The 24551-nt window shown below is 41.4% G+C and overlaps 1 long non-coding RNA gene across 3 annotated transcripts in view; it reads left to right on the forward strand.

The window, feature by feature from the left end:
- The window catches only part of LOC102549394 (uncharacterized), a 312476-nt gene extending 288802 nt beyond the window's left edge, over positions 1-23674 (forward strand). Inside the window, exons 5-8 of one of the 3 annotated variants that reach the window (NR_190619.1) lie at positions 12631-12730; positions 22181-22268; positions 22699-22791; positions 23512-23674. This is a non-coding gene — a long non-coding RNA (uncharacterized LOC102549394). Of the gene's footprint in view, positions 1-12630; positions 12731-22180; positions 22269-22693; positions 22792-23511 lie in introns of all 3 variants that reach the window. The other 2 variants (NR_190618.1, NR_190620.1) reach the window with 2 other exon arrangements.
- Positions 23675-24551: the final 877 nt, after the last annotated feature.

Genomic DNA, 24551 nt, shown 5'->3' on the forward strand with positions numbered 1-24551 from the left:
ACATTATATCCTGACTGCTTCCTATCCTTATAGTCCTTCCCTCTCAACTCCCCTATTCCCATCCACTCCTCTCTTTCCTTTCAGAAAAGGGAAATCCTTCCAGAAATATCAACCAAACATGGCATATAAGACTAGGCACATATCCTTATATTAAGCCTGGATGATGTAACCCATTAGGAGGACAAGGGTCCCAAAAGCAGACATAAGAGTCAGAGATAGCCCCTGCTCACTCTGTGAGGAGTCCCATAAAACACCAAGCTATACAACTATAATATATATGCAGAGGGCCTAGGATAGACCATGCAGACTCCCTGATTGTTGCTTCATCCTCTATGAGTCCAGGTTTGTTGATTCTGGGGGTTTTCTTATGGTGTCATTGACCCTTTTGGCTCCTACAATCCTTTCTCCCCTTCTTCCACAGGATTCCCCAAGCCCTGCCTAATGTTTGGCTGTGGGTCTCAGCATCTATTTGGCTCAGTGGCTATATGGAGCCTCTTTTCATGGTGAACATGCTATGCTCCAGTCTATGAGTATAGCAGACTATCATTAAGTATCATTTCATTGACTCTTTTCTTTCCATTCATGTTTGGTTCTACTATGGATCTCTGGAATATTCAGCCTCTGACGCATGACCTTCCAGGCAGTCTCAGGTGTGAACTCCCTCTCATGGCATGGGTCTCAAGTTGGAACAGTCATTAGTTAGCCACTACCACAATTTCTGTGCCAATTTTACTTCAGTGCATCATGCTGGCAGGACAAAATGCAGATTAAAGTTTTTGTGGCTAGGCTGGTGACATGATCCCTCCACTGGAAATCATACCTGGTTACAGAAGATGACCTGTTCAGGCTCCATATCCCTCAGTACCAGGAGTCTTAGTTAGGATCACCCTAATAGATTCTTTGGAGTTTCCATTGCACTAGGTTTCCATCTTACCAGAATTACCTTTTAATTCTAGTTGTCTCTCCAATAATTTCTCCCTCCATCCTCCACTCACCTGAACCCTCCTGTTTCCATCCCCACTAGTGATGAGTTCTCATAATATCGATTCTATTTCCCTTTCCCAGGGAGATCAACGCATTCCCACCCCCATCTTAGCCCTCCTTGTTGTTTAGCCTTTCTGGGACTGTAAAATGTAGATGATAATCCTTTACTTTATAGTTGATATCCACTTGTAGGTAAATAGATACCATGTTTGTCTTTCTGGATCTGGATTACCTCACTCAGAATGATTTTGTTTTCTAGTTCCATCTATTTGCCTGCAAATTTCATGATGTCATTGTTTTTAATAGCTGAGTAACACTCCATTATGTAAACGCACCACTCTTTGTCCATTCTTCAGTTGAGGGACATGTCAGTTCTTTCGAGTTTCTGGCTATTATGAATAAAGCTGCTATGAACATGGTTGAGCAAGTGTCTTTGTGGTAGGGTGGAGTGTCTTTTGGGCATATGCCCAGGAGTGGTATAGCTGTATCTTGAGATAGATCTGTTGTGGTAAAACATAAATATGGGCTTTCTTTTAGTGCCCCATGACATCTGTTTGATATTTTCATCTCAGTCAGCAAAGCGTCTCACCCGATTTGCTCCATCTCATATCACACTGCTGATGGCTACTCTCTGAGCCTGGCAACAATCTCTCTACCTGTCTAGTTAGCAAGGTAGGTTGCCACCATGCCAGACATACACATCTCAATTCCATGGTGGCCTGGTGTCTCCAGTCACCACTCTCTTAAATTCAATTAAATTGCCACATGAAAGAATACACAACACAATAACCTCTGATCCAATTGATAATATATAATTTCCCACCTAGACATACAAAGTCTTGTACGCATCCATCCCTTAAGAATATTCATAAAAACCTGTAAATGTGCATAGAGGAATCTTAACATCCACCTCCATGTTCTCTCAACTGCTACCTCTTCTCCACTTCAGTCTCCTCCTCCTCTCTAAAACATTTTTTCCTGCCCATTCTTCCTTCTTGTCCAATGACAGGCCTCGTTCTATTATGATCACCTTGATTCAGCCTTCTGAGTAGCTGAAATTACAGGTATATGCCACCACACTACTCAGTACTTCCTCAAATTGTAAATGTCTTTGAGAATCCTTCCCTGGTATAGCCATGAAGAGACTCAGCACTTACACAAAGCAGATTCCATGCCCTGCTGTCCGCTTACTTCTTTCTCTTCATTTCTGTGTGTTCCAGCGAGAACAGTCTGTTGCAGGATATTTGATCACACTGTGAACCTCAGTATTGTATTATTTACTGGAAAAAACTGTTTTTAGTAGTGGTTTGGCTCAGCCTTGGCACACACCTTTGATTCAAGGACTTTCTACTTGAATATTGTAAAAAGAATTAAATAACGTCACCCATAAGCCAAGAGGTAGAGTGAGCAACTGGTTAACAGGAAGAGAACATAGGATTATTAAGGAAAAAAAAACATAGAGAATAAGAGGGAATCAGATGGACAGATAGACATACAGGAAGTAGAAGGGAGGGACATTCAGTATGAAGAAGGTTGTTTGAGATGGCGTGAGAGTGGGGATTCCTGATGGGGTGTGGGCTGAGGAAGAAGATCAGCTCTCTCTGAGCCTTTCACCCCATTATCTTCATTGGTAGACTCAAACACATGTGAGTTTGGGATCCTAATGGTGATGGTGACTCCTTTTATGCATATCCAATTGTCTTATATAGTTGATTTATATACATGTTTCAGGAAGTTTTATATTTCTCCACCAACCTCTGAAAGTGGATACTCCCTGTTTTGCTTATTTCTTCTGGGACCTTCTCTTCTCTTACTTTTTCTTTCCCTTCCTGTCATACACTTTTATCTACACACTATTCCTGCCAAGCTTTCAAAGTATTCTCCTCTGTTGAATTATCAGTGTTTTCTCTGGCATTCTGAAAAAGGACAAAATTTTATTTTGCTACTTTAAGTGCAAAGAAGTATCTTCTTGCTAAATTTTAAGCTGAGAAGATTTTCCTGTATAGCCCCAGCAAATGTCTGCCTGTTGGCTGGAGCTGAAGAACATTATTTTGGACTAAACTTGACTCTAGTGCTGTGGGATTAAAAATAATGATAAAAAGTTTAACAATATTCATGTTATTGCCTAGTTTGCAGACTGAATGGTGAATGTGTAAATATGTCTGTCTGCTTATATAAGGTTCTGGGTACATCATCAGTTCTTAAATACTTGTGCCATTCATGTACCTGTTGGGTTAGTTCATCACCCACTCAGTGGATACTTGTGTGCTCATGATGTAACAGGTCATTTTGAATACATAGGAATCAACACTCAAAGCTATAGGTTTCAGTTCCTGCTGTCACAGAATTTGTGTTCCAGTGATAGAGGCTGACTGTGAGCAAGTAGAAAAGAGAAGAAGCAACAAGCAGTTCAAGTGAATATTGGTGATGGGAGAAAACTGAAGCAGGTCACCGAGATCAGGGTGTTGAGAAAGGAAGAGACATAAGACTTTACTGAGTATTAAAAGAGCTTACTGTGAACAGGAAGATGGACCTGTGGAGATGCTGGGGAAGCAGTGGGGACAGCTGGAAAATCCCAGGTAGATGGAGAGAGTAGCACAGACATCTTTAACTAGGGGCTTGGTTAGTGACTTTACTCAGGAAAAATTCTGAAAGATACTATACCAAGAATGGAATAAAATAAGATGGATATGGTTATATATAGGATCATGGAGGTCTCGGACAAAATGGCCTTGAGGACTGTTAAGGGAACTTGGGAAAAAGGCCAACCACTGGGCTTCTAAAAGACTGTACAAACTGACATTTAACTGGAATACTTTTTAAATCATGTATTGAGAAAATGCAGAAGACCAGGAGAGAAAAGAGACAGAGAAGTCACTTAGTCAGTTACTAAACAACTGTAACAATCCCAGGAAAGAATAATGTAGCTTCCTTGAAGGTAATAGCAATAGAGGTGACAAGGATTCTGAGTATGTGTAGGGATAGAAAGAGCAGTGTTAGAAGTGATGGCTCCACTTTGGCTTTGGTTAGAAGTGATTAGCGATTCTTGGATGATTGCGTAATCTCAGGAACTATCAATCATAAGAGGGCATCTGATGATCTAAGTGGGAGCTAAGAGGATCTGGAGGAGACAAGCGGGGAGGAGCAGACTGGCAAACTCAGAGATAGTTCACTTAGGCCACATGTGCAGCAATGGGTGCAGGTAAGTGGTTGGGAATGCTTTCCTGATAAATTCTGGTGTCTTCCTTGAGAGGAGACCAAAATCATTTGTCAAAGACAAGTGGGGAAGAGAAAATGGAAATCAGAAAACAAAGAATGCAGTGACTACCTAGGAAAGAAGAGGGAAAAATACTTTGGCAGAAAATTCTGTTGCAAACCAAGAGCTTAGTTAAGGTCATGGATATATTTAGCAAAATTTGGTGCTTTTCTCCAGACACATTTAAATGCTTGCATGGACTTCTGCTGGGTGATTATGGTGGAGAGAAAAGAGCACAGAGACTATATGCGGGGGGCTGATGATAATTGTTCATCATGAAATTTAAGCCCATGCTATGAAAATAATTCCACAAAATAGCAAAAGATGTTGAAGTTCATGGACTCAACAGACTTTCAAGTGTAGTTCAGCGAGTTTTGAGGGAAGAATTAGTGAAGCTGTGGCAATTTAGACTGTCTTGGAAATACAGGAGGGTGCTGTAAGGACTATAGAATGTTTTAAATTTACACGAAGGAAGAGATGTAACTATTGACCTTGAGGTGGGAAGACTGGCACACTGAGAAGAATAAATCATGAAATTAAGAGGATATGGAAAACACTGTTCCCTGCATGCTGAAATCAAGAAGAGTTATAACAGGCTGTATTGGAGAGGACATCCCCCCCCCCCCTCCGGAGCTGAGGGCCGAACCCAGGGCCTTGGCTTGCTAAGCAAGCACTCTACCACTGAGCTAAATCCCCAACCCCCATGGAGAGGACATCTTGAAGAGGCTGGAGAAATAGCCAGTCAGTAAAGTGTTCACCTTACAAGCATGGGGACCTAAATTTGATCCCTAGCAATTGTGTTTGGAGCTGGGTGTAGTTAAGTACACCAATAACCCAGTGCTGAGGAAGTAGAGACAGGAGAATTCTTAGAGCTCACTGGTCAAACAGACTAGACAAACTAGTTTTTAAAGTATGGTGGCATGTAGCTGAGGAAGACATTTGGTGTTGACCTCTAGTTTATATAGGCAACTCTACACACACATGTACATTTACACACACACACACACACACACACACACAAAGGAGCAGAAGCTTTAAAAGGATAAAAATCAAGCAACAAGGAAGTTTAATTCATCGTTTTGATCTCTGTAGAGAACAGTATGAGAGGACATAATTGATGGGACAAACTTCAGAGTTTGGAATGGGAAAGAGTCAGCAGCATAAGGGTTAAAGGTGCAAAGGGCAGTAAGACGCACTATCTATAGACAGTGTCACCTGGGGTATGGGGAATCTCAAAATTTCCAGAATTTTCTGAGTTAATCTACTATAGCGTAGGGAGTCTTTCCAGGAAAAGCCAGTGTTAATCAAAACAAAAACAATTTTTAAAAAGTTTGGGTAAATACAGTTCTTTATTGATGAGGATCATGTCCTTCAACAGAGGAATGGATACAGAAAATGTGGTACATCTACACAATGGAATATTACTCAGCTATCAAAAACAATGACTTTATGAAATTCGTAGGCAAATGGTTGGAACTGGAAAATATCATCCTGAGTGAGGTAACCCAATCACAGAAAAACACACATGGTATGCACTCATTGATAAGTGGCTATTAGCCCAAATGCTTGAATTACCCTAGATGCCTAGAACAAATGAAACTCAAGACGGATGATCAAAAAGTGAATGCTTCACTCCTTCTTTAAAAGGGGAACAAGAATACCCTTGGCAGGGAATAGAGAGGCAAAGATTAAAACAGAGACAGAAGGAACACCCATTCAGAGCCTGCCCCACATGTGGCCCATACATATTCAGCCATCCAATTAGACAAGATGGATGAAGCAAAGAAGTGCAGACCGACAGGAGCCGGATGTAGATCGCTCCTGAGAGACACAGCCAGAATACAGCAAACACAGAGGTGAATGCCAGCAGCAAACCACTGAACTGAGAATAGGACCCCCGTTGAAGGAATCAGAGAAAGAACTGGAAGAGCTTGAAGGGGCTCGAGACCCCATATGTACAACAATGCCAAGCAACCAGAGCTTCTAGGGACTAAGCCACTACCTAAAGACTATACATGGACTGACCCTGGACTCTGACCTCATAGGTAGCAATGAATATCCTAGTAAGAGCACCAGTGGAAGGGGAAGCCCTGGGTCCTGCTAAGACTGAACCCCCAGTGAACTAGACTGTTGGGGGGAGGGCGGCAATGGGGGGAGGATGGGGAGGGGAACACCCATAAGGAAGGGGAGGGCGGAGGGGGATGTTTGCCCGGAAACCGGGAAAGGGAATAACACTCGAAATGTATATAAGAAATACTCAAGTTAATAAAAAAAACAACAACAAAAAAAAAAACAAAAAACAAAAAACCAAAAAAAAAAAAAAAAACCAAAAAAAAAACAAAAAAAAAAGTTTGGGTAAATACAGTTCTTTATTGATGAGGATCATGTCAAGGGCCTTAGAATTTTTATTTAAATCATAGTGTTCACCATGCCAGAGATATATGTAAGCCTGTAATAGTAGAGGGACTCCAGATTGTCAAATTTCCTGGTCATTATTTTGACAGTTCTGTGCCCTTATTGAATGAAGAAAACTCTAAACAAGACACTCACCTCTGTATACAGCAGTGGGAACTTCTTTGACTTTTCAATCTAGAGGCATGATCAGCCTTTCCCCCAGAGTATCAAAGAACCAGGAACTGCATTCTCCCCCTGGACTGGAGACTCAAACTTAGACGGAAAACAATCAACTTTCAATTTTCTGTGCTTGTTTGCTTTCTGCCCAGAACACATGGCAGAGGCAGTTGAGCAAACCTTTGGGTTAAGTTTCAAGGACGTCTTTCCATTTCGCCTGCGCTGGGTTTGGGAGCCAGTTGCTTCTGGGGACCTGGAGCTTGTTTTTTTATTAGTTAAATGTGGGTGTCTTCACAGCAAAATAATCTCAAATGTTCAACCTAAGCCCCCAACCCACACTATTTGCTAAATGAAGCCAAGCATCATAAAAGCCTTAATGGTGTGGATTTATCGCTTAACTGTTGTTTTGAGATCACAACAAATCATTAAAATCATTAACTGTTCTAGCTAAATTAGAGCTCAGCCCTCTCACAGTGCCTATCCTGTGTGGCTTTCCCCATAACACCCCCACCTCTCCTGCTCAGGCTCCTCAGTCTTTGCCTGTGTAAGATGAACTGACTTAATACACCCAAGTCACAGTGCTAAGCAGCTTTGTCCTCTTTCTCCAGTGTTTGTTCTTTCCTCTACCCCAGGGCTATTTGCCTAAGATATGTGGGCAGCAGACAGATAAGCTAAGAGGTTCGGGTCAGTGCTGACTCTAGGAGCCTGCACTGCAAATTTCAGGAATCCAGGGAGTTTGGGCTTTCCCAATGCTCCTGTGTAAGCAGAAACCCTCCTCAGTACATCCAGCAAAGGTAAGAGTGTGTGTCAGCATACATCTCTCTGAATGAAGCCCAGTAGAGTTGGAATGCACTGTGTATCTCTAGCCATCTCCTGAGCCTGTCCAGGCCAATAAAACTGATTAGGGAATCATGTCTTCCCTCTTTGGCCTGATAGTGTGGAGGAAGGAAGAAAGAACATGCATTTTATGGGTACTGAGACACAGATAAGGCCTCTCATACCCATGTGAAAAGGAAAACTTAATGTCCATTTTCTGGAAATAGAATAACATAAGACTTGAACTTGAAGGAGACCATTTATTTATTTCTAGATAGGAAAAAAAGACAGATGTATATATACTATGGAGCCAAGTAGTTTCATGGGTTCAGTACTCAGGAAAGATCTTGAATTGTGAGGGTGCTTAGAAGAGTGGTTAAACTTGTATGGACGAGATGATGCTGGCAACTTGATTCCCACAGAGGAACTCAGTGACCAGACTCACACTTGGTTCAGAGATATTTAGACACCAGAACATGGCCAGTTAATATTGGTTGTACTAAAGACTATATGTAGAAATATCCTCTTGAGGTCTATGCTTAAACCTACTTCATAAAGGCCATTTCTATCTGGTGAAAAATTTGGCCCTCATTGTTGATGCCATAGGCCCCTTGCAAACCTGTCTGGTAAAAGTGTGCCTGATTCAATAGTTGAAATTCAGGTGCCAGTTATAACTCAGTGTGTGATTTATTCTCTGTCATGGCAGTAGGTTGTGAATTGTTTGTGCTAGGATGGTGTTCTGTCCTTCTGGCTATCCAGATGGGCCTTGGCTTTCAGGACTAGTCATGCTCAGAGAGGACTATTCAAGCTGTGATTGATAAGAACAGCTGATTGAAAAAAAAAAAGAAAAGAAAAAAGAAAAGAAAAGCTAAGCTCAAACCTGGCCCAGCGGGTTGCTAAGAATCTCAAGAGTCACTTCCATGTGTGAGCTGTCTCCCTGCTTTCCCATTCGGTTTACAGAACTGGTAGGTGGGCTTACTGAAGCTCTCTTATGTTTTAATTACATTCTGATTGCAAGTACATGTGTGTGAAAGTCCATTTATCTCCAAATAGGAGAACATCGTCTAAGCTCTATCTTTGCTACTAGAAAATTAGTCTTTTATCAGAGCTAATTCAAGGGCCAGATGAAGGACAGTGGAATATAAAGTAGATGACCTTTTATAGAGAAAGTCAGGAAGGGAGCTCCGGGCTCTGGATAGAAGGCTTATATTCCCCTGCACATCCACATTGTTGCATGCAGGAGAGAAAAATCTCTTCACATTACAGGGTTTTGTGCTCACCAGCAGAGAGGAAGGTTCAGGCACTGCACCAGCATTGAAAGTCAATCTGTGGACCACTCAGGCTTTAGAAGTCTCTCTTGTTGGCAAGTACCACATAGTGACACCTTCTTCAGATCCCGCACTATCTTGTCTAGGTCTTTATATTTGTAAGAAAGGGCATGGAGGGAGGAAGCATAAGCAGCTTTAGTGTGTGGCTTGCCAAGTCTGCTTTCCCACTCATTCCTGCCTTGATCACCATCATTCTCTAAGTCACTCTGAGCCATCTCTGTTGCCTTCACCTTTGAGCTATAACTCTGAGGGAACCAGCAGCTGGTGGACTTTGTTTTACAGCCCAGTTATTTACATCCAAGGTCTTACTAACACAGTAGGGACCCCAGTGGGTGCTGCCAAACCTTGTTTTAGAGCCTCTAGGGAAACTGGGATTAATGTCCTGCCTTCCTTGGTCCCCATCCTTAACCCATCCCCACTGTTCTTTGCACCAAACCCAAGAAGCAACATGAAGAAAAATAACAGGACAAGGGCAAATTTTTTTTTAAAATAATATGTATGCGAACTTCTATCAGTATCTTCTCTTAGCAATTCTGTAAGATAATAGGACTTGCATTTTGTAATCTGGAAACGGAAATTGGAAGAAGTAAAGGATTAAGTAACTAAAAGATTACAGCGTCTAGGGTAGAGCTAGAGTTTGAATGGTGATACCAAGGTGAGTTCTCACTGCAGAACTTTGACAGCACAGTTGTGGCCTAGATTACTAGTACTATATTAAGATCAACACCAGAGCTGGTAAGATCTAGCCACTAAGTACTTCCCGTTGCTGATATAAATCACTTTAGGGGAGAGGGTTTATTTTAGCTCACAATTCCGCTTACAGTCCATTGTAGTGGGGAAGTCAGGGCAGGAACTTGAAGAGGCTAGTCACATGCTTAGTCAAAAGCAGAGAAAGAATGTATAATGCAAGATTCCAAGTGCTTGGTTCCCTCTTTCCTTTACATTCAGTCCAGAGTCCAGCCCATGAGATGGTGCTGCCTTCATTTAGGGAGGATCGTACCACATCAGTTAACCCAGTGAAGAAAATCCTTCACAAGCATGCCCACAAGACAACCTCATGGGAACTCTTCATATCTTTGTTTTTAGCAACAAAAACAGGCATCAATCCTGGTCTACATTTCTGATTATGCATCCTTGACACATCTGGGCTTTCTTTATCTCCATTCTAGGTCCAGTGCAGATTGAGGTAACATGTTTATAACAGGATAGTGTTTGATATGCAGTAACTATGAAGTATTCCTTTCAGAAGAACCTTCTTAAGATGTTGTTATTTTATGTCGTTCTCTTGTTACATCTGCCATAGCTCGTGACTCCTACCTCCTCCATTGAGCCCCATCACGAACCCAAGCAAAATGTAACTCCTTCATGACAAGTTCTCCCTTCTCCATAATGCTCCCCTTCCTTTTCCATGGGACTCTCCCTTTTTTATTGGACTATTTTTTTCCTCCATGGGGCTTTTTCTCCTCTCCTTCCTCAACAGAAAGCCTCCTCTTCCCTATGGGACTTCTCCTTTGAGACCAAAAATCAGGCTCCCATTTGCTCAGTAGGGTTTTCTTACAGTCCTCTGACTTCCCCTGTGAGCTAAACTCCTAGGTATTTGTCTGTAAACAACTCCAGGACCTTAACCACATGTTGTCTTATATTGCTATTTAATAGTTTCATGGGTAACCTCTTAAAAATTGTAAGTCTATCAAGTGCCAAGCTCACAGAGTAAGCTCTGTCTGCAGTACTTAGAGTGGTAGTCGAGTGCTAAGAATGGAATAAGGATTTTAAGTATTCAAATTATATTAAATTAAAATTCCCTTCTAATCAAAGTTTACACAGCACATTATTTATCAAGTTTGAATGCATGAATTCCCTTTAGAGAAAAAAATTCTCATAAACATCCAATGTTTATTTTTATTGTCACTTAAGCATATAAACATAAAACTAAGTATAAACTCCTAATAAAAACTTAAGGTTTTTAAACTACTATAAATCCCAAGTGAATTTGCAAAATTAAATATAAATAATACCATGATACTGTAAAATTTAAATTCACTATATAAGTTTATTGTGATATATGATGCTTGCTGAATTCAAGCCACATCTCAGGAAAGTGGAGCGATTCAGTTCTTTGGAGCTTTGAGCCATGTATAAGAAATGTCTTAGCACTTTTCTGATCAGGAAAGACCTCATCAGTCTCACCATGTGGTGTCAGGTCAATGGAATATTTTGTAACAAACAGTATCTTCTTTACTGAAGCTGTTCTTTTTCCAAGACTAGCACTGCCTTATACTGAAAAAGACTAGTAGTGTGTAGTCACCCAGAATATTGAGATACACTTAATTTAACTTATTAGATTCATCACTGGAATTATAATTATGAATTGAAATAACCCATGAGGAACATCTATCTCTGCGGCTGCTAAAGTGACTCAATAAATAGAACACTTGCTGCACAAACATTGAGATCAGAGTTTGGATTCCCCAGAATCCACATAAATGCTGGGCAGGCATGGCTGCCACCTGTAATTCTAACATACAGAAAGCAGAGATGGTGAAGCGATCCTTGAAAGAAGCTGGCTGTATATTAGCTGATTCATGAGGTTTGGGTTCATAGAAAAGACAGAACTTGCCTCAGTAGAGAGCAATTGAGGAAGACATCTGACATCAAGTTTGAAACTCCACACTCATGCACACACATGTGTAGGCACACCTGCTTATACACTTGTCTCCCCAACACATTAGAACATACACCAAATATAACCATGCAAAAGAATTAAATTTAAAAGGCAAAAACCTATCGCTAAGAGTGGGGATATGGGTCAGTTTGTCAAGTGCTTGCCTAGGACCAGGAAGCCCAAGGTTCAATCCCTAGCACTCCATAAAATAGGTATGATGGTGTATACCATAGTCCCAGAACTCAGAAGGTGAACACAGGAGGATGAGAAGTTCAAAACTGCCCTCAACTAAATAGCCACTTTGAAGCAGACTGGCTGGCTATGTGAGATGTGCCAACCCGCCAAGTCTGTCTTGGTGATATTGTCACCAATAGAAGAGTTGTACAAAGTGGAGGAAAGGGACTACTTTCACCTATCCTGTGAGACAATGTGGTTAGTGATCTATGTCTATTACCAGGTATATTCTTTTAAATTTGCTATAGAATCTTTTGTCATCTAAGAAACCAAAACACAGGTCAGAGAAAATCTAAAAGTCATTGATAAGCTTAGAAGAGAACCCCGAGTTCGCAGAAGCTTCCCCTTCCAGAGATCACACAAGGGTTAGTTGCTCATCCCCTATTGGAATTCACAGGCCAGGAAATGTTCAAAGCGTATCAGTGACAGATTCATTCACAGAGCGTACTGTGCTGTTGATATTATTAGTAATTCTATTTTGTATACAATACAATGATGACTAAAGAGTTTAAGTTCCTTTCAGATATAAAATTATCTAGAGGTATAGGAGGGTTCCAAGTGAGGTAAAATGAAACTGCGTTTGACCAAAACAAATGGTGTCACTTATGAGAACACTTACAAGAGTTGGGATACTGCTTATTTTATTTTTTTTTAAATAAATGGCTAATTTTATTTGTTTAAAAAATTCACCATTTATAGAAATACCTTGCTGTTTAGTAACTAAAGGTGTCAGAGACACAGGTGTACTTCATCCTGCTTTACATTTTTAATTACTATAGACAATGCTGAGATGACTGCTGTATTTGAGCTTATCCTTATTTGGGGAAACGCTTCCATGTTTTATGCCTTACCAACTGAAGAAGGAAAGCACGCAGAGGTGTAAGTGTGCCCAAAGCAATACTATAACTGTTGGTTTTACCCACTGGGTAAGTGCCTGGCTACATATAAGGCACAATTATATGTATTTTTCCCATTCAATCAAATTTTAAGTTTTCTGTTAAAGCTAATAGGTGCTTTTCAACTGTAAGTACTCACAAGTGAATAAGACGAAACCCCACAATAACCTTAAATATATGCCCTAAATTTTAGAAATTAGAAAACATCTATTCAGTTGTTCTAAGCCAGAAATTGTTGCTCCCCATGAGCAGGTTGCATTTTATTAAATGATTTAAAACCCTGTTTTAGCCATTTGTTTAGGAAAATGGGAAAGAATAGAATATTTAGAACAGCCTTGAGTCTGACTGCTTTTGTAAGCCACTATCATTTGACTGGAAATGCTTCCCAGAATTCTTGTGTTGGAGGTCTAGTTCCCAGCTTACAGTGCTCAAAGATGCAGTATTGGAGAAGTGATTGATTGTATCATGAAGAGAATGGCAGAATCAGTGAGTGCTCTATTGACAAATTCCCAATATGATAGCATCTGCAGAGATGCTATCCTTTGGAGAAAGTAGGTGTGTAAGTGTGTGGGTGCATCTATGTGCATATGTGCATGTTTATGCAGGTTGTGGGGTGAGGAATGGAGGGCAAATGGGAGTATGTTCTTGGTTAGCAGGCATTTTCCCTGACTACTGTACCTCCTCCTCTGCCTTCTGGCTTCTGGTGATAGCTCTGATTAACCATGCCATTCCTTCATAATAGCTTTCTTGGCTCCAAAGCATTGGAGCAAATCAGCCATGAACTTTAACCTGTGACACTATGATCCCAAATAAGCCTTTTTCCTTCCTTAGAATTGATTTGATTTGTTGTAGTGACAAAGAGATACTACTTCAAAAAGTAAGCAGCCTAACACTATCTTAGGCTTTGGAAAGTTTGATTTATTCTGTCAGCATAACATATAGAATTACCTAAAGATAAGGACTGCTGAAGGATAGAGGTCAGGAGCTGATGTCTCTTACTTCCTATTCTGCTCTCCATACCCAACTTCTAACTCCTGTTTCTACTCATTGGTTTGGAGTTTTCATTTCCCCTTTCTTCTCCACCCCTCTTCCCTCTTTATTTTTTTAATATTTTTATTTTACTTTTACTTTTGAAACAGTCTCATTATGTAGGTCTTAATGATCTACATAGTGGGTGTTAATGAACCCACTATGTAGACCAGGCTAGCCTTGAACTCACAGAGATTTACCTGCCTCTGTCTCTCTGTCTCCTGAGCACTGGGATTAAAGGCTTGCACCACCTTGGCCCAGCTTAGCCTTCCTTATTCTCTATGACAACATCTGTTTCAGTTTAAGGGAAGCAATATCTTCTCTTATTGTTCTGGGAACCTCAGTCATAATGTAGTTTTTTTTCTTCTGCTTTCTGAATCACTGTTACTTTTCTCATTCTTTTGTGTTGGACGATTTTTGCCTGTCTTTTCTTAGTTATAACTGAAATACTAAAAGGCTTTTGATTGGTATCAAGGGACTAGGTGCATAGTGGTCATGGGTTTTATTAAAAGGTGTCCTGTACTAAAAATGATCAAATACTGATGTTTAAAGTCTTCTGAGCCTGTATGGCTACTATTCTGCCATGAATGGAGGAGAAGCAACTGACTGATTGGGCAGGTTGGAGAATGAGACCTAACAGTCCTAGCAAAACCCTGACTTCTCTCAGCTTCTATCATTCTGAGTCTTTCCAGCTCCTGGTGGTAAGGCAGCTCCTTCTCTTTGGGACAGCCCTGTCTCTGTATACTTGACTTTCAATCATGTTATTACTTTAATATCTCTATGGATTCTGGTTGAGTTACATGAGCCTTCATTCCTTAAACAAAGAACTTGTGTGTCTGCCTGGTTGTTTTTGTGCATGTTGATAACTAATAGCTTTAACTACTTGAATCCAAGATGTGTCTCACATGTACAAGTTTAATGGGTATGAGTGGGTAGGGAAGTCTCTTTTTTTTTTTTTTATTTATTTATTTATTTTTTTTTATTAACTTGAGTATTTCTTATATACATTTCGAGTGTTATTCCCTTTCCCGGTTTCCGGGCAAACATCCCCCTCCCCCCTCCCCTTCCTTATGGGTGTTCCCCTCCCAACCCTCCCCCCATTGCCGCCCTCCCCCCATAGACTAGTTCACTGTGGGTTCAGTCTTAGCAGGACCCAGGGCTTCCCCTTCCACTGGTGCTCTTACTAGGATATTCATTGCTACCTATGGGGTCAGAGTCCAGGGTCAGTCCATGTATAGTCTTTAGGTAGTGGCTTAGTCCCTGGAAGCTCTGGTTGCTTGGCATTGTTGTACTTTTGGGGTCTCGAGCCCCTTCAAGCTCTTCCAGTTCTTTCTCTGATTCCTTCAATCGGGGACCTATTCTCAGTTCAGTGGTTTGCTGCTGGCATTCGCCTCTATATTTGCTGTACTCTGGCTGTGTCTCTCAGGAGCGATCTACATCCGGCTCCTGTCGGTCTGCACTTCTTTGCTTCATCCATCTTGTCTAATTGGGTGGCTGTATATGTATGGGCCACATGTGGGGCAGGCTCTGAATGGGTGTTCCTTCAGTCTCTGTTTTAATCTTTGCCTCTCCCTTCCCTGCCAAGGGTATTCTTTTTCCTCATTTAAAGAAGGAGTGAAGCATTCACATTTTGATCATCCGTCTTGAGTTTCGTTTGTTCTAGGGATCTAGGGTAATTCAAGCATTTGGGCTAATAGCCACTTATCAATGAGTGCATACCATGTATGTCTTTCTGTGATTGGGTTAGCTCACTCAGGATGATATTTTCCAGTTCCAACCATTTGCCTACGAATTTCATAAACTCGTTGTTTTTGATAGCTGAGTAATATTCCATTGTGTAGATGTACCACATTTTCTGTATCCATTCCTCTGTTGAAGGGCATCTGGGTTCTTTCCAGCTTCTGGCTATTATAAATAAGGCTGCGATGAACATAGTGGAGCACGTGTCTCTTTTATATGTTGAGGCATCTTTTGGGTATATGCCCAAGAGAGGTATAGCTGGATCCTCAGGCAGTTCAATGTCCAATTTTCTGAGGAACCTCCAGACTGATTTCCAGAATGGTTTTACCAGTCTGCAATCCCACCAACAATGGAGGAGTGTTCCTCTTTCTCCACATCCTCGCCAGCATCTGCTGTCACCTGAGTTTTTGATCTTAGCCAATCGCACTGGTGTGAGGTGAAATCTCAGGGTTGTTTTGATTTGCATTTCCCTTATGACTAAAGATGTTGAACATTTCTTTAGGTGTTTCTCAGCCATTCGACATTCCTCAGCTGTGAATTCTTTGTTTAGCTCTGAACCCCATTTTTTAATAGGGTTATTTGTTTCCCTGCGGTCTAACTTCTTGAGTTCTTTGTATATTTTGGAAATAAGGCCTCTATCTGTTGTAGGATTGGTAAAGATCTTTTCCCAATCTGTTGGTTGCCGTTTTGTCCTAACCACAGTGTCCTTTGCCTTACAGAAGCTTTGCAGTTTTATGAGATCCCATTTGTCGATTCTTGATCTTAGAGCATAAGCCATTGGTGTTTTGTTCAGGAAATTTTTTCCAGTGCCCATGTGTTCCAGATGCTTCCCTAGTTTCCCTACTTATTCAATATAGTTCTTGAAGTTCTAGCCAGAGCAATCAGACAACAAAAGGAGATCAAAGGGATACAGATCGGAAAAGAAGAGGTCAAAATATCACTATTTGCAGATGACATGATAGTATATTTAAGTGATCCCAAAAGTTCCACCAGAGAACTACTAAAGCTGATAAACAACTTCAGCAAAGTGGCTGGGTATAAAATTAACTCAAATAAATCAGTTGCCTTCCTCTATACAAAAGAGAAACAAGCCGAGAAAGAAATTAGGGAAACGACACCCTTCATAATAGACCCAAATAATATAAAGTACCTCGGTGTGACTTTAACCAAGCAAGTAAAAGATCTGTACAATAAGAACTTCAAGACACTGAGGAAAGAAATTGAAGAAGACCTCAGAAGATGGAAAGATCTCCCATGCTCATGGATTGGCAGGATTAATATGGTAAAAATGGCCATTTTACCAAAAGCAATCTACAGATTCAATGCAATCCCCATCAAAATACCAATCCAATTCTTCAAAGAGTTAGACAGAACAATTTGCAAATTCATCTGGAATAACAAAAAACCTAGGATAGCTAAAGCTATCCTCAACAATAAAAGGACTTCAGGGGGAATCACTATCCCTGAACTCAAGCAGTATTACAGAGCAATAGTGATAAAAACTGCATGGTATTGGTACAGAGACAGACAGATAGACCAATGGAATAGAATTGAAGACCCAGAAATGAACCCACACACCTATGGTCACTTGATTTTTGACAAAGGAGCCAAAACCATCCAATGGAAAAAAGATAGTATTTTCAGCAAATGGTGCTGGTTCAACTGGAGGGCAACATGTAGAAGAATGCAGATCGATCCATCCTTATCACCCTGTACAAAGCTTAAGTCCAAGTGGATCAAGGACCTCCACATCAAACCAGACACACTCAAACTAATAGAAGAAAAACTAGGGAAGTCTCTTAAGAGAGCATTTGTGAGTCCTTGTTACAAGCCATGGAAAGAACACAGGCTGAGAATGGAATGGCTCACTACTGTAGGCAATGAAGTTTTTGACCTCTGTTTATGCTTTGTACCCATCAGTAGGCATATGACTTTTTCTATGCTTCAAGTCCTTGATAAAATGCCATCTCCTCCATGAAGCCTCCTCTGATGGATGTAGCTGACAGTAGCCTCCCAGGTCTCTGTACCTCATGCTATGTGATCCATCATTTTCTTGTGGTAGTTACTCACTGTGCGCTGTGAGTTGTCATTATGTGTGCAAATCTCCAGCAGGAGGTTTTTTCATTAATTTATCATCCCTTTGATCTTTGAGGATTGGATTCACATCTTTCTCACCTTGGACTAGCTCCCAGCTCAGTGCCTGGAAAAGCAAATGCATTCAATAAATGTTGAACAAATGTGTGAATGTGTGGAAGCCATAGCAGTCTTTGCTATTGGAAAAATAGAAGATATGTTTCAAGGCCCCCTGCCCTACCTTGATGTGAATACCAAACATTAACAAAGGCTGAAGCAAGGACATTCTTAACTGAAAGCTGGTATGACTTAAGTGCAAGCTGTCATGCTACATGGCAGGTGCTCTTGGAAAGTTCCTCCCCACCCTGTCCCCACACACATACCCAGAAGAAGTCTGGTAGCTTTTTCTGCATACTCCTGCAGGCAGACGTTGTCTTCATTGTCTTCCTACATACTCTCCTCTGCTGCTTTTCCTAGTGATCAAGTACTCAGAATTCCCTTGAGAGCTCCTGTTGAATAATAAATATAATCTCTTAAGTTGAGCAGATCCAGGTTTGAATTTTGCCTCAATCACTTTGGGAGTGGTGATATTGATCTTAGCAAACCTGTCTCCAAGTCAACATTCTCCTATGGAAAATGGAGGAAATATTCTTTTCCACAAGGTTGTCATGAAAGTTAAATAGCAAGTAAATCATTAGAAAAGATATGGATAGATTCTCTTTGTATTTGCTCTCTCTTAAGATAGTCCTTGCATGTTTCTAGGGAAGGAAGGAGGGAAGGAGAGGAGGACAGGGCTGAATTCACAATGTTTGTGGGTGACATTTCACGACTGTCTTGGGGTTATAAATGTTTTGTATGGAATCGTCATTCATAGCCTTAGCTCTTAGAAGAGAAAGGATTAGGAACTGTTTCTCTGGATGGAAGCAAAACAGAGAGTAAAACAAAAAGAACAAGCAATCAAGACACCTCTGTTTGTCTGAAATTCACTTATGGGCGCTTAGTAGAATCAGGTGAACTTTGGCTTCTGGCCTTTGTTTCTTTCATTATTGTAATGGTTTGAACATATACTGTCCCACCACCTGTCTATTGACTTCTTGGTCCTCAGCTTGTGTTACTCTTTTAGGGTATTATGGAAACACAGAGATATGGGGCCTAGCTGGAGAGAGCAAGTCATTGGGACTGTGCCTCTGAAACTACATAGTCTTAGTTTTCTGCTTGCTCTGCTTCCTGTGTGTTGTGAGGTAAGCAGTCTCTGCCACATAAGTGCAGTCCATGATATTCAGCCTTACCATGGGCCCAGGATCAAAAAATCCATGGCTGATCTGTATCCTCTGAAATAGAATTGGATGAAATCCTCTCTCCACTGAAGTTGTTTAGACCGAATAGTGTCCAATTTTTTTTATTACTTTTATTTTTTCACAGTCTAATCATTACTTCATCCCATCTACCCTCTGACAGTCCCTCATCCCATTCTTCTTCCCCCCCTATCTCCAAGAGGATGCCCCCCTACTCCCCTGCCAAGCCTCCCTGCTCCCTGGGGCCCAAAATTTCTCTAGGGTTAGGTGTATCTTCTCCCACTGAGGCCAGACCAGGCAGTCCTCTGCTATATATGTGTCAGAGGCAACAGACCGGCTAGTGTATGTGGCTCAGTGTCTGAGAGATCTCAGGGGTCCTGGTTAGTTGAAATTGCTGATCTTCCTATGGTGTTGTACTCCTCCTCAGTTTCTTCCAGACTTTTCCTAATTCAACCACAGGGGTCCCTGGCTGCAGTCCATTGGTTGGGTGTAAGTATTTGCACCTATCTCAGGCAGCTGTTTGTTGAGCCTCTCAGAGGACAGCCATGCTAGGCTCCAGTTTGCAAGCATAGCATATTAATAATAGTGTCAGGTCTTGGAGCCTATCCTTGATATGGAACCCAAGTTGGGTCAGTCTCTGGACTGCCTGTCCCTCAGTCTTGTCTCCAATTTTTGTCCCTGCAGTTCTTTTAGACAGGAACAATTCTGGGTCAGAATTTTTGACTGTGGGATGGCAACTCCATCCGTCCACTTGTTGCCCTGGCTTTCTACTGGTGGTAAACTCTACAAGTTCCCTCTCCCCATTGTTGGGCATTTCATCCAAAGTCCCCCCCCCACTGAGTTCTGAGAGTCTCACCTCCCAGGTCTCTTGTACTTTCTAGAGGGTCCCCCTTCTCATCCCCCAAGTTTGCATATTTCCATTAATTCTGCCTGCCCTCGGGAGTAGTATCCAATATTTTATTTTATCCTTTCCAAGGCTAAAGTAGAGAAGAATGGTGTTTCCAGAGCACCTATTCTAGGTACTATTTGTCCTTTTAAAGTTGGTAAGTTCTCAAATGATGGTGGAGGAAAGGACAACTTTATACAAGCAGGAAGACTGGCAGGTGCCTGCTGGAGTTGTGAGGACCTGCAATTCAAAGCACTTCTTAGAGTGCTGGCATGCTTGGAGGAACTTGGGCTTGACAAGATACATCTGGCTTCTGATTAGCTCTGCCAGGTGATCATCCTCCTGTCTTCCAGCATGTGTGCAGACAGTTGCCAGGATTGTGTTCTGATGCACATGCATTTTCCTTGCATGAAGGTAGGGTGAATTAGGAAACTGTCCTGCCAGATCTGTACCAGCTAATGCCAATACCTAATCATTTTGCCCACCTTCAGCTTCTAGATGTGGCAGGAGTGGATGCTTCTCTATAGCAATAAAGCCTGTCAGAATCTAGAAATGAGGCTGGGGGCCTTCTTGTGACTTCAGTGTGGAAGATTCCAGATGTAGCAGAAAGGAAGTGGCGTTTATCAATGTCTGCTACATCTAAGGTGCTATTTATAAAATACTTGGTCCTTTGAGAAAGACAGTTGGACTTACACTTCCAAAATAAATTAACTCAGCAAGATAGAAATTTAAATACAGTGGAAGAACTCAGTAGGGGTTTTAATGACTAATTTTGATTGTCAGCCTCATTGGGTTAAGAGTGCTTAAGATATTATCCAAACACACTTTTGAGTGTATTTCTGAGCGTATCTCTAGAGAGGAATAACTGAGGGAGAAGACCTACCCTAAATGCGGGGAATACCATTTCTGGGCTGGTATCCTAGATGGAAGAAAAAGGAAAAAGAGGGAAGCAGCTCAGTGGGTAAACATGATTGTCATACATGCCTGGTGACCTAGATTCTATCTCTGGAACCCAAATAAAGATGGAAAGAAATGAGAGATTCCACTAAGCTGTCCTCTGGAGCTCCACATGTGTGCCACGGTGTGCATACCCTCAAGTACCCATCATCATGACATACACTATACAAATGAAAAAATAAATAATGAGAAATCATGGGAAAGCTAGATGAGTGTCCACAGAGATGTGAACTCACAACTGCCTGGTGCTTCTGCTCCATGGAGCCACTTCCTGCCATGTCTGAACCAGCATCAGTCTCTCCTCCCTTAAATTATCTTTCTGTGTATTTGCTCATAATAATTAAAAGAGTAACTAATTAAGGTTCAAATCAGACACTCAGGCTACCCTTTCATTGTAAAACTACTTCCTTCCAGAATTGGATGGGCCAGAAGACCTCAGAGACTTCTCAAATCAAATGTTTAGAGCTACAACCTTCTGCCCTTCCTGTGTGGCTGGCTGCCCTCCTGGAGTCCTGAGGTGGTTCCACACCAGCCCCTCCTTTTTCCTCACAGACAAGTTGTACCACCAGTTGACCAGCAATGCTGGTTCTTTCTTTTGCTCTCCCTCTCTATGAGAAGAATATATTTTTTCCCAGAGAACAGACAGCTTTGCCACTTTCTGGTTCCATTCCAGAGTCATCAGATTTCAGCACACACAGACACACACACACACACACACACACACACACACACACACACACTACCACCACCACCACCAACAACAACAACAACAACAAAAACCCAAAACCCCAAGCTCCCCAGGATTTCATTGACTGTGAGATGTGATCCTACCACCACTTTAGAGTCTTCAACAGGGAGTCTTGGCCCAAGAAACATCGAGGCATCTGGAGACCATGACTGACTTGGCTTAGTAATGTATGGACCTTCTCTGTCAGGTCCTTTAGCAACCTCTGTGTTCTGCATGGACTGAAGGGCTGGCTAAGCAGATAGACAGAAGGCATCTTCCATGTTGTTTAGCCTTAGTGACAGCTTAGAATATCTTTCCTACAACCTTTAGAAAACTCCAAATCTGGTCACATCTGCCAAGCCAGCAGCTGTGGTCCTTCCTGGTCCAAGCTAGCAGCAGTGATAGATGCAGAGCGTCAACTTATCTTTCCTGGTTACCTTCAGCCAGGCATTGGCAAGAGGCAGTGTTACCAGCAAATGGGCATTTTTGTGCCATTTGTGAAAATTAACTCCCCTAATTAACTCAGCCGTACAAATGCACTCAGGATGAAGACATTAGAATGATTACCTAGGAAATTACTGCCTTGGTAGAGTCCCCTATGCCCCCTTGTGCCGCTTAAATGTGCCAAGAAAAAAATTGACCCGTAACATTGTCAGATTCCGAGAGCAGGTAGCTGATGAATGAAATCAGAGTGCTGCATGCTGGTGACGTTAACCCTAATTTCAGCTCCTAGGTTCTGCTCAGCATGGGGTGGCCAAGAAATTATTTTCTCCATGCAGATGGGAGCACTGGTGAGGACCAGAATTGCTTTTGGGTGCGTAAGCAAGTATCATCTCGAGTACCAGGCTACACAGCAATTATGGCTTAATGGGTTTTGCATCAATTAGGATGGCTAGGGGGTACCCTAGAGGGAGGTATGGGAGGCCCACATCCAGATATAAGAGGCTCTGAAATTCCACTAGTTTACACAGCCTACAAATACAGCTTTATTTTTTTTTCTTATAAATCCAGTTATCTCCACATAGAGCTCTAGAAATGTGAGCCATTTCCTGTTTTGGGACCTTTCTTATATCTCTCTGAAATGCCCTATGAACCAGCACTGGTCCTTATTAGTGGTTTCCAAGATTTCTGAAAATTTTCCATTATTTTACTCTATCATACTATATGAGTACACTGCTCTTGAAACAAAATGTTTTCCTTCTATATCTTCCCCAAATGTTGTTCTGCACTCTTTGTCAGGCCAGGCATGCATTGAGGAGCCTGAAGATAAAGGGCCCAGTTCCAGTTCAGGCTATTGTGGATAGAGATAATGGTGTGTACTTACTGAAAACATTGGGGTAAGTTGAAATACTCTGTTTAAATTGATAGTTTCCAACTCAGCTACACATTCAATTCACTTTTTAAAAATATTTTTTTGTCAGTGTCTGGGCTTCACTTCAAACTATTCAAATTAACGTTTCGGGGATGTGCCGTCAAAATGTCTCCAATGTTTTCCCATGATTTTAATCTCAGTCAGGTTTCAGAATAAAGAACTGATTTTGGTCACTGGTAGCCCATCACATTCCTAGAGGTTGGAAGTGACATCATCATCTTCATTGAGTTTGCATGAGCTCGTAAGCTCATCTTCATTGTACTTATTACCCAGCAATAAACACGATTAAGAGATAAATAGTATTCAAGAATTATAAATTGATGGTAAATGCCACGGAGAAAAACAAAGCAAGGAAGGGAAAATCACTTGTGAAACCTTTAGCAGTGAAACCTCCCAGGATGCCTGGGAGACCTGAGAGGAGGTGAATGACATTTGCATAAAGTCTGGAGAAAGGGAGGAGTTTCAAGCAGAGGGAACCTGAAAAGAAGGACCTGCCAGGTACCAAGAAAAGGGCAAAAGATGCCAGCTGTGCTCTGAGTGGACAAAACAGCTCAAGATACACGGTGTCTCCCAGTGTAAATTTGGCTTATTTGGTTTTCTCTATATTATGGGTTAGTGTGGGTGTTGTGTTCTATGGATAGTGATGTGTTTATGCTAACTATGGCTTCTGTCTCAATCCCACTAGGTGAAAACATTTCATAAGAGAAACAGATAACGGTTGTGACGAAGGTAGAGAAGAGGAAGCAGACACTTGGGCATCCTGTATATTAAGGGCTAAGTCATTTTGTGTACATATTTCTCTCTGTATTTTATTCCCTTTCCAATAATAATCAGAAAGAGATCAATAATATCTAGGAAATGCTTTAAGAGGTTAAAGTAGGGCTCCTTCTCATTTTATGACCTTTATAGAAGTCAGATATTGAACAAAGTTTTCTACTATTCCATCCTTAAGAAGAGATGAATACCACTTAGAGTAGCTCTTTTTCCCATGAAATTTGCTAAGACTTTTAAAAAATTTTTTATTTATGTGTATGTGTGTAAATCTCTCTGGGTGTTTACCATGTGAGTGTAGGTGCTGTTGGAAGCCAGAAGAGGGTATTGGGTCCCCTGGAGCTAGAATTACAAGTAGTTCTGAACTGCCCAATATGGGTTCTGGGAACTGAACTTGAGTCCTCTGGACTACCAAGTACTCTTAACAATTAAGCCACCATCTACCCCCATGTTTCCCATGGATCTTAAGAACCATTATCCAACCATCCTACAGATACCCACATATGCCTGAGATTTCCGGTCTGGGTCCATCTTTATTCCAAAGAGATGTACTCTTCAGAGTGACTCACTGTCCCTGGCCACTGGCAGCTTTTTATTCTCCTCTCAAATATTTTGCTCATTGGATTAAAGAGCTTGACCCATGAAATTGACCTGCACATGCTTCTGCTTTTTCCAAAGTTGGCATCTGATGTGTTGGGTTCCAGCCTCTTCTTGTTCCCTGAGGCTGTCCATTTGAAACAAAACTTGAGACTTCAGCTGGCATTGATACAGCTTTCTCTCAGATCTTTCTTTAGCCTCAGAACCACCCCCAGGGATATAAAGGATAATGCGGAAACCTGTTTAGGACTGCATAAGTAGAAGGAAAAAAAAGATACTTGGCTCGAGTCTCAGACTGGGACCAGAATTAGGGTATTGGATATATGCCAACACTTTAATTCCTATTTCAGGCATCTT

The sequence above is a fragment of the Rattus norvegicus genome, chromosome 13 (assembly GCF_021556685.1).
Source record: "Rattus norvegicus strain SHRSP/BbbUtx chromosome 13, alternate assembly SHRSP_T2T, whole genome shotgun sequence".
In the NCBI taxonomy this organism is placed as follows: Eukaryota; Metazoa; Chordata; class Mammalia; order Rodentia; family Muridae; genus Rattus; species Rattus norvegicus.